Genomic DNA, 17,080 nt, shown 5'->3' with positions numbered 1-17,080 from the left:
CACATTCAATCCTATCTTAGGGTCAACTAGCCTAAGTGTCCATGAACATTACATATTACATAAAAAAAAACTGAAACCATACCTTGGTCGATTCACAAATGTACTAAACACCAAAACAAAGCCACCATGTTTGATCCAAGGCCTCAACCAACTCCAACAAATACCACAACTCAATCTAACATCACATATATATACAAAATCAAAACCTAAGATACACAAAATAACTAAACACAAAGATTTAGTGGAACTTTACCTTATCCAATGAGATTAGGGATAAAATCCAACAATTACCCGCTACTAGAGATCACATAAACAACCAAAACCACAAAATTTACTCAAAATCCAAACATAAAAACGTTCAGAATCTAGGGCTGGAAACTGGAGATGGAGTTTTGTATTTTTACCAGAAAAAATTAGATAGAAAGGAAGAGCTCGTCGAGAGCTTCGTGTGGTTACAAACGGCTCGTTAATTGGAGTTCCAGATCAAAAGTTATGGCTTTCGGAAGGTGGAGGTGAATAGTAACCACTCTCCTCTTCTCCTCTCATCTCAAAACCGCGGCTCTCTCTCATTTGGGGGAAGAAATGAGCTGAAAATCTCATTAAATGAGCTTATATATGTTGGGCCTTGGGTTCGGTTTGGGTTCGGTCCAACCCGTTAGCGTTTTTAGCCCGTTTGACCCACTTTGGGCCAAAACCTTTAAGATTAGTGCCCGGTTTTTAATTCTAAATTATTTTTATCATTTCCAAAACAATAAATCAAATTTCAAAATCTTATTTTCTAAAATACGTGCTACTGGACAAACGAGAGTCGGTACTGCCATCTTAAGCGCGAGTACACATTTTTACAAAACTTTTCAAAACATGTATATTTTCCAGCTCAGAAAAATTCAATGAAATCAAATTTCAAATTTATATTTTCAAATTAAAACTTCTAAATTTTGAATCAATCTCGGGGACTTAAAATTATTATATTAAAATAGTTTTACGTGAAAAACCTCGGTTCTTACAGTACCACCTCTCGTACCTATGACCAGCTATTCCATAGAAAGAATTTTGAAGGACTTATCTGAATCGAATTTCTTCCTTTTCGCTTGATGCACAGGACGAGCACTAGACTGGGCAGCATCAGTGCCGATATCTTTCTCCGCACATGTAGCAAAACAATCTTTGTCAACTCTCTTTTTCTGGTTCAGAAATGACTTTAGATACGATGTAGTCAACGTCAGAACCTTTCCACCTACAACAAAAACAAAAACACATGTATCAAAATAACATCGGTAAGAGGCAAAATTCTTCACACCATTCACTTACTTATATAATCCTCTAGTGCTTTATTATTTGATTCCACTTTTAACAATTCAGAAATAGACAACTCCCCAACCGAAAAACATTCTATCAAAAAAATCTAAAAACCAATTTTTCTCATCACTTCTCGCTATAGCTTTCAGTATTTGCATGAGCTCCGGATGCCAATAAAGAGAAAATTTTTAAACCAAGTCGTTATCCAAAAAGAAAGGGTACACGGTTTTCGATGAACAGACCTTTCAAACATTGCCTTAAAATCTTTGAATGAAGATTTATACAACAAAAACAAAGAATGATTGGGATAACTACTAAAATTGATCCAGACGCCCTTCCGCACACATTTAGATTGAAACAAAGAAACGAAAATGCTCAAGGAAGGGGAAAACTCAAGAAACTTTGTTAAACATTCATAGGCTCGAAGAAAATCCCATGAATTTGGATGTAGTTATGAAGGGGCACATTTTAGTTGGGTTAACACAGTACATTCGAAATCGAAGAAAGAAAACCTCAAATTTAACTCTGTTAAACAAGGAGTATACAGATAAAAATAATCCCATTCTCCCTCGATTTGCAAACTCTTTCTTCACCACTACAAGGAAGAAATTCAACACCAATTTCTGCACCACTCTTCAGTTCCCAGCATTGAGCCCAAACAAAGACTCTATATTATTGAAAACCGACACATGACACTTCACATCAACATGAATCCACTCATAAATATCATCATTTACCTCCATAACCTTATCCCTAGCCATTACTAGAAAGCAAGAAAAGAGAAAAGAATGAAACACTTAAATGAACTAGACACAGTAGATAACTAGTGTCCCTTTCTAAAAGTATGGCCAAATAGGTAATAAAAAGACAAAATGAACTTTTCACACAATCCCCCCACGTTTTGATGGTGTTTGATTAAAAAACTGTTCACTTGCCACTTAAATATGTGGTCATGATTTTCTCGAAAAAAATGTGTAGCAGAATTAAGTACATCTTCACACTTTAGTGAAAACTCAAGCTTTCCCTGCCAACTAAAATGCCATGCATTGAGCTTAGGGGCTCATGGGATAGCATCACTCCAAAATATATCATCATTCTGAGGTATAACATTATAATGATATCTTTGTTCAAAAGCTCAACTTGCTAAGATGAAAGTATGATTTAGCAAGTCAAGCTTGAGGGTTGTGATCCTTACCCCTCATACCTTGGAGGAAAACACTTATACCTCGGAGACACATTCAAATATTTTAAACAAGGTTTGACCAAATAAAAGGCTTCCACTTCTGTAGAACTCGCACTAAATCTTGGAGAAAAGATGAGAAGTTAGTTATATTAAACAACCTTAAATACGAGCATAAGCGAGGCTAATCGGCATCAGATAAAAATCCTAAAATTCCTAGTTTATTCGTTTTACTTTTGAAAGATATTTTATTAACTTGAGCGTCGGAGTCACTTTTATAGGTTCCACGTCCAAATATGAGTTCCGAGGAAATTCCACTATAACTATTGGGGAGATGAAGAAGAGATCGTCGAACAGTAGCAACGAGCTATACCTCGGAGTGCATATCCTCGATGGAACAACACCTTTAATGGGCATTATTGTAACATCTCGTATTTTTTAAAAATCTAAATATGAATAAATTATGGTTTATTTTATTAAATTTAAATTATATATTTGTAAAAATTATTTTATTAAAAATTAATTACATTAATTTTATGATTATTGAAGTTTAAATTAATTATGATTTACTCTATTAGTTTGAACTATTTATTAAAAACTATTTTAATAGGCAAAATTAAATTGATTTTTATAATTATTATTATCATTTGAGTTTGGATCAATTAAGATTATTATATAATTTTGTTATAATAAGATATTTTACATAATTAATTTTATGATAACTAGAGTTTAACTTAATTAAAATTTTTATATAATTTTTATTATTATGAGATGTTTTGAGAAAAGATAAATTATTATTATTATTATTATTATTATTATTATTATTATTATTATTATATTGATATTTTATTTTTACTCCTTTAATTAAAATAATGATTCATTTAATAATATTATTATCGAGTTCAAAATTTGTCGGTATGAATAAAAATCGATACTCTTCGATGAACTTACTCTGCAAATGCTTCATCATATATCTTTTATTCTTAAAATTATTATTATAATAATACCATTTATATTAGTAACTCATATATATTTATCTCCATATATATTACTACTTGTGTTTTAATATATCCAGCTTTCATAGTCATCCATTTAAGATATTTATAATTTGAATTGCTGACTCAACAGCTTTATATCATGACACCTAACCCTCGTGTGTCACTTATTAAACACTTTAATCATCATTCAGCCATGTAAAGTTTCATTTGAGAGAGAGAGAGAGAGAGAGAGAGAGTTTCGAATCTTCCGCATTCAATTTTTTGAAATCGGTAACTCTAAGAGAGAGAGAGAGACTATGAAACTTTCGAATATTCCGCATTCAATTTTTTGAAATCAGTAACTCTAATTGAAAATCTAATCCCGATTAAAGTATTCGTATCTTCCTCCTCTTCACGTTGAAGTCACTTTTGTTCGGAAGAATTTGACAGTGAAGCTGTTGTCCCTCAATGCATGTTCATTCAAGTCAGGCCAGAGGTTGAGTAGCCGATTTTTGACGTTTTCTTTTTCAACTATTCGGTCAGAAACCTTTTCTGGAGCTTCGGTTTGTGATTTTTGTACAGAGGTAGAATTTGATAATTTTGTAATAATTAAATGTGTTCTTGATGCGTGATTGTTGATTGGATATTTGTGACTTGAAATTGAATGATTTTTGTTTGAATTTTGGTGAAATATTGTTGATTTAGTATTTTATGTTTTAGTTTTGATGAGGCTGCCAAACTGATCTATTGTGGCCTAATTTGAGGGCTGTTGTTAAACTTGAATATTGAGAAAATTGATGAGATTTGGTGGTTGGAAGTTTAAAATTAAAAGTTATGAAAAATCGGTAACCGAAAAAGCTCGAAAACATATTTAAAATCAAGTATATATTTTGAAAGATCACAAGAGAAGATTTTGATTTTGAAAAGAGTATTTGTCACTAATACAAATATTATTTTTGAATATGAGAATGTAATTTGATAAAAGATCGGGGTTAAAAATAGTAATTATATAAGTTTTGGGAGTATTTTTAGTAAAAAGTAAAAGTTATTGAGTAAACCGGATATTTTATAAGAGTTCAGGGTTATTTCTAGAAATATGAAATTAAATTAGACAATTTTATAAATATGAAGTTAAATTAGTAATTTTATAAAATATTGGGTTAAAAATAACAAGCTTGAGATTTAAAACGAAATTTCTAAAAATTAAGAATAAAGCCCTACACACTGGTTTTTTATATTAAAATAAAAATATTAAATATTACTAATCTTTAAGTAATATTATTTGTATTAATTTAACTAGTATATTTTTATTAGTATATTTCTATTAAAGTTATTATTTTTATCAAATAAGAAAGAAAGATAAAATAATAAGATTTTCTAAAAGCGTTTGAAATACAGAGTTAGATTGAGAATCTTATAATTCTCCATTCATAAAATATTCAGAAAAAGGCGAGAAAAGAGTGTGAAGATAATTTGAAATATTGAAAATAAAAAATTAAAAAGAATAAAGAAAAGAAAAAGATTAAAGGAATTTCTGTCACAGGATAGTAGAGAGTGAAAACTAAAAAAATCTAACAAACCTTTGTCACATGAGAGCATAGATGAAAACAATAGACACTTTTTAAAAAAAAAAACTAGCCAGAAGAGTGAAAATATTCCTAATGTTGTTACATCAACACCAACGTCTTCAATACTTGAGGCATCAAACATTAATACTTTAGCTCCTCAACAAGATAGTTCAAAGTTAAAGCGCCTACAACTTAATCCTGAACAAATGAAAGTATGTCATTTGGTAAGAGATCCAAGAATTCGACCAATGGTTTGGAAGTTTCATCCAAGTAAAAGAGATGAAATTCATTGAGCTTATCTTAAAGCTGGACCAAATCAGCCAATACTTGATAATTATCCATTCTCGAGCGATACATGTAATCGTTGTCGTTTTCAAGCTTCTTGGTTTGAGTTATACCCTTCATGGTTAGAGTATTCTATTGAAGATGATATTGTATATTATTTACCATGCTACCTATTTGCTATGAAATCTTCAATCAACACATGTTCAAATGCTTTCATTGAAAATGACTTTAGGAACTGGAAGAAGGTAATTAGTGGAAAAGATTGTCCTCTTTTGAATCATATTGGCAAAGGCATCAATTCGTTCCATCACAGGGCAACAAAATCACGTGATGATTTGACAAAGCAATCACAACATGTTGATACACTTATGAAATGACAAACATCAGAGGAAATTGAGAATAATCGACATAAACTTAGAGCATCTATTGATTGTATTAGATGGTTATTGACTTTGACTTGGAGCATCTATTGATTGTATTAGATGGTTGACTTTTCAAGGTTACGCTTATAGAGGCCATGATGAAAGTTCGAGTTCAGATAAAAGAGGTAACTTTATTGAATTGTTAAAAAATTTTGGGTTCTTACAATAATAGTGTTCAGAAGCTTGTTTTGGAAAATGCTCCTAGATTTGCTAAATATACTTCAAGTGATGTTCAGAAAGAAATTCTACATGTTCTTGCTACAATGGTGAGAAACTCAATTAGTAAGGATATTAGAGATGCCAAATTTTGTATCATCATTGATGAAGCTCGTGATGAATCTAAAAAAGAGTAAATGGCTATTGTTTTGAGACTTGTTGATGTGGATGGTTTTGTTCGTGAAAGCTTCTTTGATGTGGATGGTTTTGTAAGACCCAGAGCTTTTGAAAAATGGCTATATCATGAGCTAATTTTAAATTTAGTATTTCTGTAGCTTTAATTTCAGAAATTTCTTTATTAAAGAAAATTAGAGCAAGTTTTGATTAATTGAAATGGAAATAAATTAGGATTTATTATCAAATTTTACAATTATTGGATTATTTTCTATATTTGAATTATAAATTTGGTAGTTGTGAAATAATAAAAAGATTTTATATGATTTGGATTAAATAAGTAATATTTTAAATATTAATCTGCTATTTTGGAAAATGAAGAAATTAAGTATATTTTTTCTAATTATTTGATTTGGACATTTTATTGAAAATAATTTGTAAAATTAATGAGTAGATAGTATTTTCTATATACAATTAGTGTTAAATTTAATTTGGGTTTTAATTATTGTATCATTCCGAATTCTATGTGAAATTACCAAATCACCCCTAACCCTAATTTTCAAAATAATAAAACCCTAACCCAGCGACCCGTTACTGGACTCGGTTCCCTTTTTCCCCACACCCAGCTGCAGCCGAAATCCCTTTCCCCCCAAAGGAGCAGCGCACACGGTTTCTTTTTTTCTTTTCCATGAAAGGAATGAAACAGAAGCAGGAAAGGGAGAGAAGGGAGGAAGCAGCTCGCCGGCCAGCCGTGCCTTGCCATTGTCGTCCCCACCTCGCCGCCGAACCTGCCACGCCTCGCCATCAGTCACCGCCATCACCCACATTTTTTCCCTCATAACCTCACCCTCAGATTTCATCAACCCACATACACCGAACAAACACACACCCATGGTGAAGAAGAGATCGGGCAGAGAGAGGGAGAGCGCACGCGAAGAGCGCGACCCGTTGTGCCGTCGTGTGCCATCGCCATCGTCGAGCTACCAGGGCAACCACGGGCGAGTTTTAAAGGAGAGAGAAGCTCGAGGAGAGAGGGAGATCGGCGGAGGGAAGGTTCTATTCGAGCAGCCGTGCCTCCCTACCTCAGATCCGTCATCGTCTCCACTGCCTTTTTCCGCCACCGCCAGGCCGTGAACGCCGTTTCGGTGGTTGCGGTCGCCACTGCCTGGGTCCCTGTGGTCCAAGCCACCATTAATGGAGCTTTGTTTTCGCTTCTCTGGTTTGCCGATGGAGGAGCTCATGGGTGGAAGAAGGCCGATTGAGGGAGAGAACGCCGTTGAGTGGGGGTAAATGCCTCTGCCGTGCTTCTCAGTCACTGGTGGTGGAGCCGCGTCGTCGTCACCCCTGGGCCGCCATTCTTACCGTCGCTGATGAAACTCACCGAAAGCTGCTCGGATGTTACCGCCACTCTATTTGATCCTACTGGAAGCTGTGCCGTCGCGGCTGTGGTTGTTGAAAATTACCGTTGGAAACCCTGTCTTCTTGGTAAGCATTTTGTTTCTGAAACCCCCTTAGAGTCAGTGTTATGTTATAATTCGTTGGAAATTCTGAGATATTGGTTACACAGGGTTGAGTTCCGGTATTTGCGCGTCGAAATTTAGGGTTGTTGTTGAGCCACCGGAGCTTCTGGCCGGTACCAGAGCTGTTACTGGGTTGGTTCGGAATTGCAGCTGCCTCATTGTGTTATTTTAATAAGTAATTATATTTCGAAAAGTTTTGTATTAGTATTCTGTTGTGTTTAGTTAATGAATCTGAGCTTTGGTAATGTGGGTTTGAGTTCTGATTATTACGTGTTGCGAGTAGAGTTGTTGTGGTTGCTGAGAAAATGGTTTGGAGCTGAGGTTGCGGCTGCCATAGTTTCGGGCTAAGAGGAAACAACTTGTGATGAGTTTTAGAGTTTTCGGGTTTCGACATTTGAGGTAGGGGCGCTTTTCGAAAACTATATTTTATATATTGGAATTATTACATATGGATACTAATGTGAGACAATGTGTATTTTGTGATTGTATCAGCCTTATGTATTTGTTTGATTGTCTCGAATGATTATGAATGTTGTTTGGTTGGATTATTGTGCAGTTTTGTGAAACGGAATGTTTTCAAGTTGATTCTTTTAAAGATTTGAGATCGAGTTTAATCCGTTGAGAATTGATTTGAATTGAGTTAATTTTCTTGATAATATGAAATATCGAATGCACTTTTAGATTCAGCTTGGTTTACTTTAATTGACTTGGTTTTGACAAATGATTTGTTGCTGAACCGTTTCTTTAAAGCTTTGGAAATGAGTTAAATCGGTTGATAATGATTTGATTTTGAAATGGTTTCCTTGGGATATGCAAATGAGGCGACTATTGGATTTAGCTTGATTTTGAATTGATTTGGATTTTGGACTGTTGAAAGGGATTGAGGAACGGTTTAGTTGGGACCCGAATCGGGTGGCAAAGTCCAAGTTTGAGAGGAGGTGCTGCCGAAATTTCTATAAAAATCCTAGACTTGTTTGAAAATCTATTTAAAAAGGTTTGGATTTGAGAAATTGTATAATTTGAATTATTAAGAGAATATTTATGTTTTCGAACTTAATTTATTTAAGTGAACTTTATGCCTTGAGTTCGACTTATTTAGAAATGAACTATTTTTATCATTTGAATCACTGAAGGAAAGAATGATGCTCTAATATTGATTTCAATATAAAAAGGAGCTTTTAGTGATTTTAAAGAAAACTATACTTTTGACTGAATAATTAAGTTTGAGGCATTTTGGAAGAGGTTAAAAAAATGGGTTTCAAGAAGAAATATGAAAGTGGTTTGATTCAAATGAACTAGTTCCATTTCAAGTGAATTGATTTTTGGACCGGATTGGAACTTGTGATTTTGTATGATTCAGTTTCATAATAAATTCAGTTTTATTTACTTGAACCGAGAATCTAGGATTTTAAGAGTTTCAATGAATTTGAAGGAGTTGATATAGGTTGACATTCCCTAAAGACTTGGGACTCTGCCGAGTAACTTTTGTTATAGTATCTCGTCGTTGGATGGGTGATTTTGAATATTTTAAAATAAATCCTAAACTTGCTATGGTTTTGGAAGTTTTGGAAAGAGAATGCCAATGGTGGCTTTGTTTTAAAAAGGGAACTTACTTTGAGTAAAAGTGGCTTATGAGTCTGAGATGATTTGAGAAATGAGATCTGTAAAGTCAAAGATGAAAAGAGTTGAAATTTGATTTCAAAGTGAAATGAATTGAGAAAAAGTGATTTATAGCTTAAATGCCGATTTTATGAATTTGATGATGTTGAGTGGTGGAAGTGCTATTTTGTTATGAGCCGAAATGACTGTGTATGATAATGAATCATGGCTGATTGCGAAATATGTTATGAGCCGGATGACTGACTATGAATTATGAATTTAAGCCGAAAGGCTGAGATGAATGTTGATTCATGGCTGAGAATGAATGCATATATGCTGAATTATTGATAATTGTGATTTGCACTTCCACTATCAGAGACACGAGTTTTCCTGGAAGAAAGCAGTGGCCAGCCACCACGTGCTCCATGTGGAGACTCGAGACTCTGCTGACCCTATGTCGTAAGTGTAGGGCACTGTGAAAGTCCCAGATGAGCTCGCCCCGTGAATATACACCAGAGAGGGTGTTGGATATGTATTATGATTACGATCACGATGATGATCGAGAATAACTCAAGTTGGGGATGCGCGACAGAGGGACAGTCCAATGGTTAGCTACCAGGACTTGTCGGGCTGGCTTTATAACCAACAGATGATATCATCAGCCACTAGGACAGGCATGCATCATATGCATCTATGTGACATTATTTGGGTGTGCATATTATACTTAGTTTGCCTTTGTGACTACTTGCGATTAACTGCTAATTGTTCTACTTGCAATAACTGTTTGTTTATGCTTGAATCTTCCTATTTGTGTTTGCGACTGAGACTCTGTTGGTTTGTGGTGATTGGTTGTTGGTTGGAGTGTTTGGGCCCAGGGCCGTGGTTGAAATGAGATGGACCGATGGTTGGTTTCGGTTTTGTGTTTCTGGTTTGGAAAAATATGAAAGGCTATTTTGATTCAGCATAGATAAACCTTTTTGAAAGGCTTTTGAGTTTCTGAGAATTGAATGGTTCCTCTTTCAGAAAAGATTTCCGACTTTACTTTTATTGTAAATTGTTGTTTTTGAAAAGAGACATAAGACGGTTATTAATCACTGGTACAGTTTATGTTCACGTATCCTATTACAATAATTCCCAAAAACCCTCTACTGAGATCCCTTTCGAGGATGATGTTCTCACCCCCTTACATTTTCCCTTTTCAGGATATGGACGCAGAAGTCACGAAGAGTTTATTTTAGTTGTTGTTGAAATGCTCTGTATTGCTTTAGATTATTATTTATTGTACCCTCTCCTTTATCTTGATATATTATGTAAGAGGGATAGGAATTGTATTGGATAATGCTTGTAATATTATTTATATATATACATATATATGTATGTACTCTTTGAGAGTTTTTGTAAGTTTTATTGTATGTATGGATGCACGTTGCTTAGCAAAAGTATTTTTGGATCGATATTTCGGTTTAAAGTTTTAAACAGGCTCATATTTTAGTATTAAATAGTATAAGAGTCGTCGTAATGTCTGAGCTATCAGAGTTGCGCAGCCGAAAGCGTGAGCTTTGATATTTAGGGTGTTACATTGTACATGTTAGTGATACTAGTGCCTTGACTCTGAAAAAAGAATTGGTGTCTGTGCTTTCTATTTATAATCTCCAAATTGAAAACATTTGAGGTCAGGGGTATGATGGTGCTAGTAATAATATGAAAGTGGAATGGAATGGTTTTACAAGCTTTATTTCTCAATAATTGCTGACAAGCATATTATGTCCATTCTTTTGCTCATAGATTGCAATTAGCACTGGTGGCTGCTTCAAGGGAAGTACTTCAAATTCATGAGTTTTTTTCACACAATCGATTGCTATTGTTAATATTGTTGGTGCATCTTGCAAATGACATGATCAACTACAAGAAGCTCAAGAAATTGAAAATGCAAAATTGATTGCCAATGATGAGTTAGAAACAGGTCAAAGTACAAATCAAATGGGCACTTTACAAAGAGTTGAAGACACAAGATGGAGTTCTCACTTTCATTCTATTTGTAGCTTGATAAAAATGTTTGCAGCTACTCATACCGTTCTTAATAATATTATTAATGATGGTACAACTTCTGCTTAAAGAGGTGAGGCTTACGGTGTCAACAAAGTGCTATCCTCAATTGAATTTGTTTTTTTGTTACATTTGATGAAGGAAATTATGGGGATTATTAATATTTTGTGCCAAGCATTACAACAAAAATCTGAAGATATTTTGAATGTAATGCATGTTATTTCCACATCAAAACTACTCCTTCAAAAATTAAAAGATAATGGTTGGTGCAATTTACTTGAGATTGTTAAGAAGTTTTGCGAGAAACATGAAATTGACAACCCTGGTATGAGTATACAATACACAGTTGGAAGAAGTTGATCTCGTCAACCAAAGATAACAATTGAGCATCATTATCGAGTATATGTGTTTTTGGCAGCAATTGACTCTCAAATACAAGAGTTGAATAGTAGATTCAATGAGGAAACCATGGAGCTTTTGACTTTAGGTACTGCTTTGGACCCTAAAGACAATTTTAAGATGTTTAATATTCAGAATATATGCAAGTTAGCTGAAAAGTTTTATCCTTCAGATTTTTCTATTCATGAAAGGATTCTTTTGAATGTTCAATTACAACATTATGCATTTGATATACCGAATCATCTAAAAGATGTTGGGACACTTTATGAGTTATGTCAAAGATTGAAAGAAATAGAAAAATTAAGAACTTATCATCTGGTTAATTGATAGACTGATTCGTAATATTTTGACTCTTCCAGTATCTACAGTAACAACGAAAGAGCTTTCTCGGCAATGAAAGTTGTTAAAACAAGGTTTCGGAATAAAACAGCAGATAAATTTCTTGTAGATAATTTAGTCATTTACATTGAGAAAGAAATTGCTGCTACTTTTAGTACAGATTCAATAATAGATGACTTTGAATCAAGGAAAAAATGTCGAGCTCAATTATCTATGTAAGATGCAAATTTTGATTTATTTCAGCTCTAATAATATTAATATTATTATTATTAATTTTTTCATTTCATAAGTTATGGTTGTGATTTAAATTATTTACATGAAACATAATATATTTTTTAATAATTTTACAGGAAACGTCGAAAAGAAATTGAATAGTATTTGAAGATTCTAAAAGCAAGTACGTAACAACCTATATTTACAATATTTGAAATTAATTTTGAGATATTTGTGTTTAATTATTTTAATATACGATATGTTCAGTTATCTTATAAAAAGTAAATCCTAAGTCTTAGTTGTTATTTTTAATTAAAATTATATATAGTTATTTTTAATTTTTTACGTTAAAATAAAAAACTAAAAAAAATATTGGCCCCTTTCTAAATATTATCTAGCTTCTCCCCTGTTGGGAGCAGGTAGGTAACCGACACATGAGTTCATGGCCTGCGTAGGGTTAGACTTGCATCATGTTTGTTTGCACATATCTCTGCGCTGTGTAATTCTGTGATTGTGTTTTTGCTATATATTTGATTGATTTTCGTATTCTTTTATTTATTATGTTTGTATGTGTTCTGTTGTTAGTTTTGTTGGCTATCTATTGAAGATTGTATGTATTATGTTGTGGGATTGCTATATAACAAAGAATAAAATGAACATAATTATCTACCCCGACCTTACTAAGGACTCCCTAATTCTTACCCCCTTTTTTCAACCCTTTCAGCTACAGATGCGAAGACTTATCGTGAAGTTGTGGAAGCATAGAAAGAGTTTGCTATGAGTTGAGTTACTATTAGAATTTATTTCTTTTTCCTCGCTTTGTTAGTTGAAGTTTTATTCGAAGGGGTAGGTTTTTGTAATTGATTTTTGTATGCATTACTATAATGTATTATTAATATTAAATATGTCAGTATGTGTTATTTGTTTTTGATAAAAAAATTTTAACATTTTAGTAAAATCGTTGACAGATTAATGCGTAAAAGGTTAATAATAAATAGATAATAAAGGAATTAGGTTATTAACGCCTTACTTTTGATACGATCATGACATTGGAAGTTGAGTTGTTACAATTATGATCAAGAAGCGGGATGGAAGTGGTGTGATTCCTCTCCTAAAACTTATTCTGTGAAGTTAGGTTATGTGTGATTATTAGAGGAATTCTTGCTTGAAAACATTTGCTTGCTCCTCTGGTTGGCGCTCCACTCTTATCTCCCAACAAGAGATTTTTGCCACCAACATAACTTGGCATCGCTGTAATGAGCCTATTAAATCGGCCCTGCATTGCCTAAGGGATTGTAACTTTGCAAACCGGGTGCGGGTGTTATTAGGTTCCTTAGATGCTGTGTTTAGTGTATGTGGCTGAGTAAAAATGGAGCCATTTTCAGCCAACAACATTGCTCGGCATTTGAAGGCTAATTAAGGACATGAAACCCATGACTAGACAGTCTAGACTCACTAATCACCATCTCTTCTTAGCTCCGATTGCATTATGGTCTTTCTCTCTGGAGAGTGGATTATTAGATGCTCTGGACTGATGTATGGCAACGATGTTTTGAAGACTGAACTTTGGGTGAGAGGGCTTTGTATGGCACAACAATAATGGTTGATAGAGACTTAATTGAAAAGGTGTTTGAGTTGAAGATGAAGTGTAATTGGATTGTCCCATTCTCGTTGATTCAGAGAAAGGCAAATTAGGCGACAGATTTGTTGCCAAAGCTTAGTGCTAGAAATTATGATATTGCACTTGATTGGATCTCTCCTCCCGATGGCTTAGAGGACATTCTTCTCCAACTTCGTGGCTAACAAAGCATCCATTCTTTGTTCTACTTTTTTTACTTTTTTCTTGTTTTTTGTTTACTTTCCTTTCTTTTATTAGTTTCAAATCACCAAAAATATAAAATTTATGATATAATAAATTAAAATTTTAGTCAAATATATACACATTTATCATTCTCTCAAATACATATTTTAGTGTCGGAAACTAAATTTTATTAATTCAAATTGAAGTGACTAAAGTACATTTAAGAAATACGAATAGAGAAGGGATGAATACCCAACGAATAGGATTAGGAATATTTATCCAAATTGATCTTAAAAAAATTTAAATTAAACTTATTAGTCTTTAATAAATTTTAATAGCTTTATAGATCCCCGACAATCATTGACCTCAGTCAAATTAGTCCCTCTATTACCTCGCTCTCTCAAACCTTAATAATCTGTCTAATGTGACTCGTTAACTACATGAGTTAAACATTAACAGACATATGATTTAGTGGCTAATTGGTCCCTGATTAGCCACACACAAAAACAACCCAATCTAATTTTTTTTCTTAAAAAGCTAAACCCCTCATAGTTTCACCATCACTAAAAAACCCTTCTCTTCTCTGACTTTGCCAATATTATCATCTATTATAGATTCTTTTTCTATCCCCATTAACGTTTCTCCTGAAATTCATTAACATGGCGATCAAACAAGGAGCTGTTGTGAAGGACTTCCTTACGATTGATCAAGATTAGTAGGTCTTTCTGATTCATAAAAAATATAAAACATGGAGTTTGGGGAGGTGCAGTTCCAATTAAACATGGAATTTGCTATTTTTGAACATTCAAGAGAGTTCTAAAGGATTACACAATATTTGAAGAAAGGAGAAATTTTTATGTTGAAAACAACAAGAGAAGGGTTAGGTGTGAATGTGCCAGTGGTAAGGAGAAAGTTGGTAAGGCAAAGGTATAGTTTAAAGAACAGGATAATATATATATATATATATATATTAATGTTTGTGATTTTTTTAAAATTATTCCTAACATTTAGTTGCATTTAATTTTATTTCTAAAATTTTTTATTTGTATTAAAATTATCCTTGGATGTTAACTTTATGTAAAATGTTAGGAACAAAATTGAAAATTTTTTAAAATAATTTTGACATAAATCAAAAATATTAGAAATAAAATTAATAAATAAAAAATGTTAGGGACTAAATTAAATAAAATTAATAATTAAAAAAACTTTTGAAAAAATAGCAAATATTAAAAACAAAAAATATATTTTATCCTCGAAAAAATACAAAGCAAAGAAGGCTGCTATTGCCGAATCACAAGGAGCTAGTGTGATAGCCTCAAATAAGCCTACCAACACAACCACAATGAAGGGTATAGCTAAGAATTCTATTAGGGATTAATCTACCTGATAATGAATATATTTAGGGACTAATATGCCTAATAATATAAATTTTAGAGACCATATTGTCTTATTATATATATGTTCTATTGTTCTTTGTGATAGTGATGATGAGTATGTGTGTTTAATTCTATTTTTGCTTTTCAAGAATTACTGCTTGCATTGCAGGAGATCATGCCAAATCGAGTACACATTATAATAAAACTCTTAATTCATCAATGACATCTTTGATTTTGTCCTTTTGTAAACAATTTTTCACCTTACTTAACGCATTGCTAGCATTTTCACTCTCACCACTATCATTCATACCTTTACTTACGATATGCAGATGATGAGCTTCCACCACTTTTCATATTTAAGAATTTTGGGTGAATTTTTTATATAGGTAAAAGAAGAGAACTTCATTTGGTGTCTTTTTTATGAATGGAAGGATGAGAACTGTCACAAAGAAGATGATGGTCAAACGCAGTGTTTTAGGTTTTAGGGATGATAGAAGGGAGTCTGATTCACATAGAACCTGCATACATTGAAAATCTGCTAAACGTGCAGGTGGCTTTCTAATTCTATTTGAGCGCCTAAGATGCTGGTCTACATGAGGTTGTTCTAAAGCTACATGATCATGTGATGGTGAGTTAGATGGGGGGCTTGAAGTAAATGTTGGCATGTTGTGATCAGCATGCAAGTGTGGAGAATGCAAGGGTGACACCTGCTGATCTAAGGATGCATGAGTAGGGTGATGTGTTTGTGTGCTTGAAGGTATGTGTGAACGCACTGGCAGCATTTGAGGCACAATAGAGGAGGATTGTGCAGAAGCATAATGTGCTAAATCATTATGATAGAATGGCAAGGTATCCAAAATAGATGCATCATGTGAATCATTAAAAGCATTGTATTGGTGAAAGGGAAAAATGTCCTCATAGAAGATGATATCTCTTGAGAGAAAAACCTCTTTTGAGTATAGATCCATCAATAAAAAACCTTTAGTATTCGTTTTAAACCCCAAGAAAACAGCCTTTCTTGCTCTCTTTTCTAGTTTCTTTCTGTGAGCACTTAGGGTGGAAGCAAAGGCCAAACACCCAAAAGTTTGAAAATAAGAGATGTCAGGTAAAGAGTGGAACAATTCTTGAAAGGAACTTGATGCATTTATAGAGCTAGAGGGAACTCGGTTCAAGATATGTATGGCATGAGCTATAGCAAAAGTCCAAAGATGATGAGGCAAATGACTTTGAAAAATAAGCGCTCTAGCCATATTTAACATATCTTGATGCTTGCGCTCCACGACTCCATTTTGTTGTGGAGTTTCCACACAAGTAGTTTGATGAATGATTCCTTTTGATTCATAAAAAGAGTGCAGTAGGAACTCTTTGCCATTATCACTTCTTATGCATTTTATTCGTTTTTGAAATTGTGTATCAATCAATTGTACAAAAATGGGAACTAAATGTGCTACTTCAGCTTTGCTCTTCATGAAATATGCCCAAGTGAACCTGCTCTTGTCTTCCTCTGGTGCCTCATCCTCATTTTCACGGCATCCTATCTCTCAATTCATTTCGTATGAACATCTCTCCCCGTCTCACAAAGCCCTTTCCATCGCCATCGACAATCTCACCAAACCTCAAAGTTTTGAGCAAGCTATTCAGCATGATTGTTGGCGCAAGGCAATTAGGGATGAACTTCTGGCCCTCGAAACCAACAAAACCTGGGTAATCACTACTCTTCCAAAGG

The 17,080-nt window shown here is 33.6% G+C and overlaps 1 long non-coding RNA gene across 2 annotated transcripts; it reads left to right on the top strand.

The window, feature by feature from the left end:
- The first annotated feature begins 6,674 nt into the window (after positions 1–6,674).
- On the top strand, positions 6,675–11,185 carry LOC130958206 (uncharacterized). 2 transcript variants are annotated; one of them, XR_009077346.1, is made up of 3 exons: positions 6,675–7,546; positions 7,629–7,980; positions 9,557–11,185. It is a non-coding gene; the product is annotated as an uncharacterized LOC130958206 (long non-coding RNA). The 2 variants fall into 2 exon arrangements; XR_009077345.1 differs by having other exon boundaries at positions 10,383–11,184.
- Positions 11,186–17,080: the final 5,895 nt, after the last annotated feature.

The sequence above is a fragment of the Arachis stenosperma genome, chromosome 10 (genome assembly GCF_014773155.1).
Source record: "Arachis stenosperma cultivar V10309 chromosome 10, arast.V10309.gnm1.PFL2, whole genome shotgun sequence".
Lineage (NCBI taxonomy): Eukaryota > Viridiplantae > Streptophyta > Magnoliopsida > Fabales > Fabaceae > Arachis > Arachis stenosperma.
Note: the sequence above shows the minus strand (reverse complement) of the source record. Positions and strands in the feature narration are given on the sequence as shown.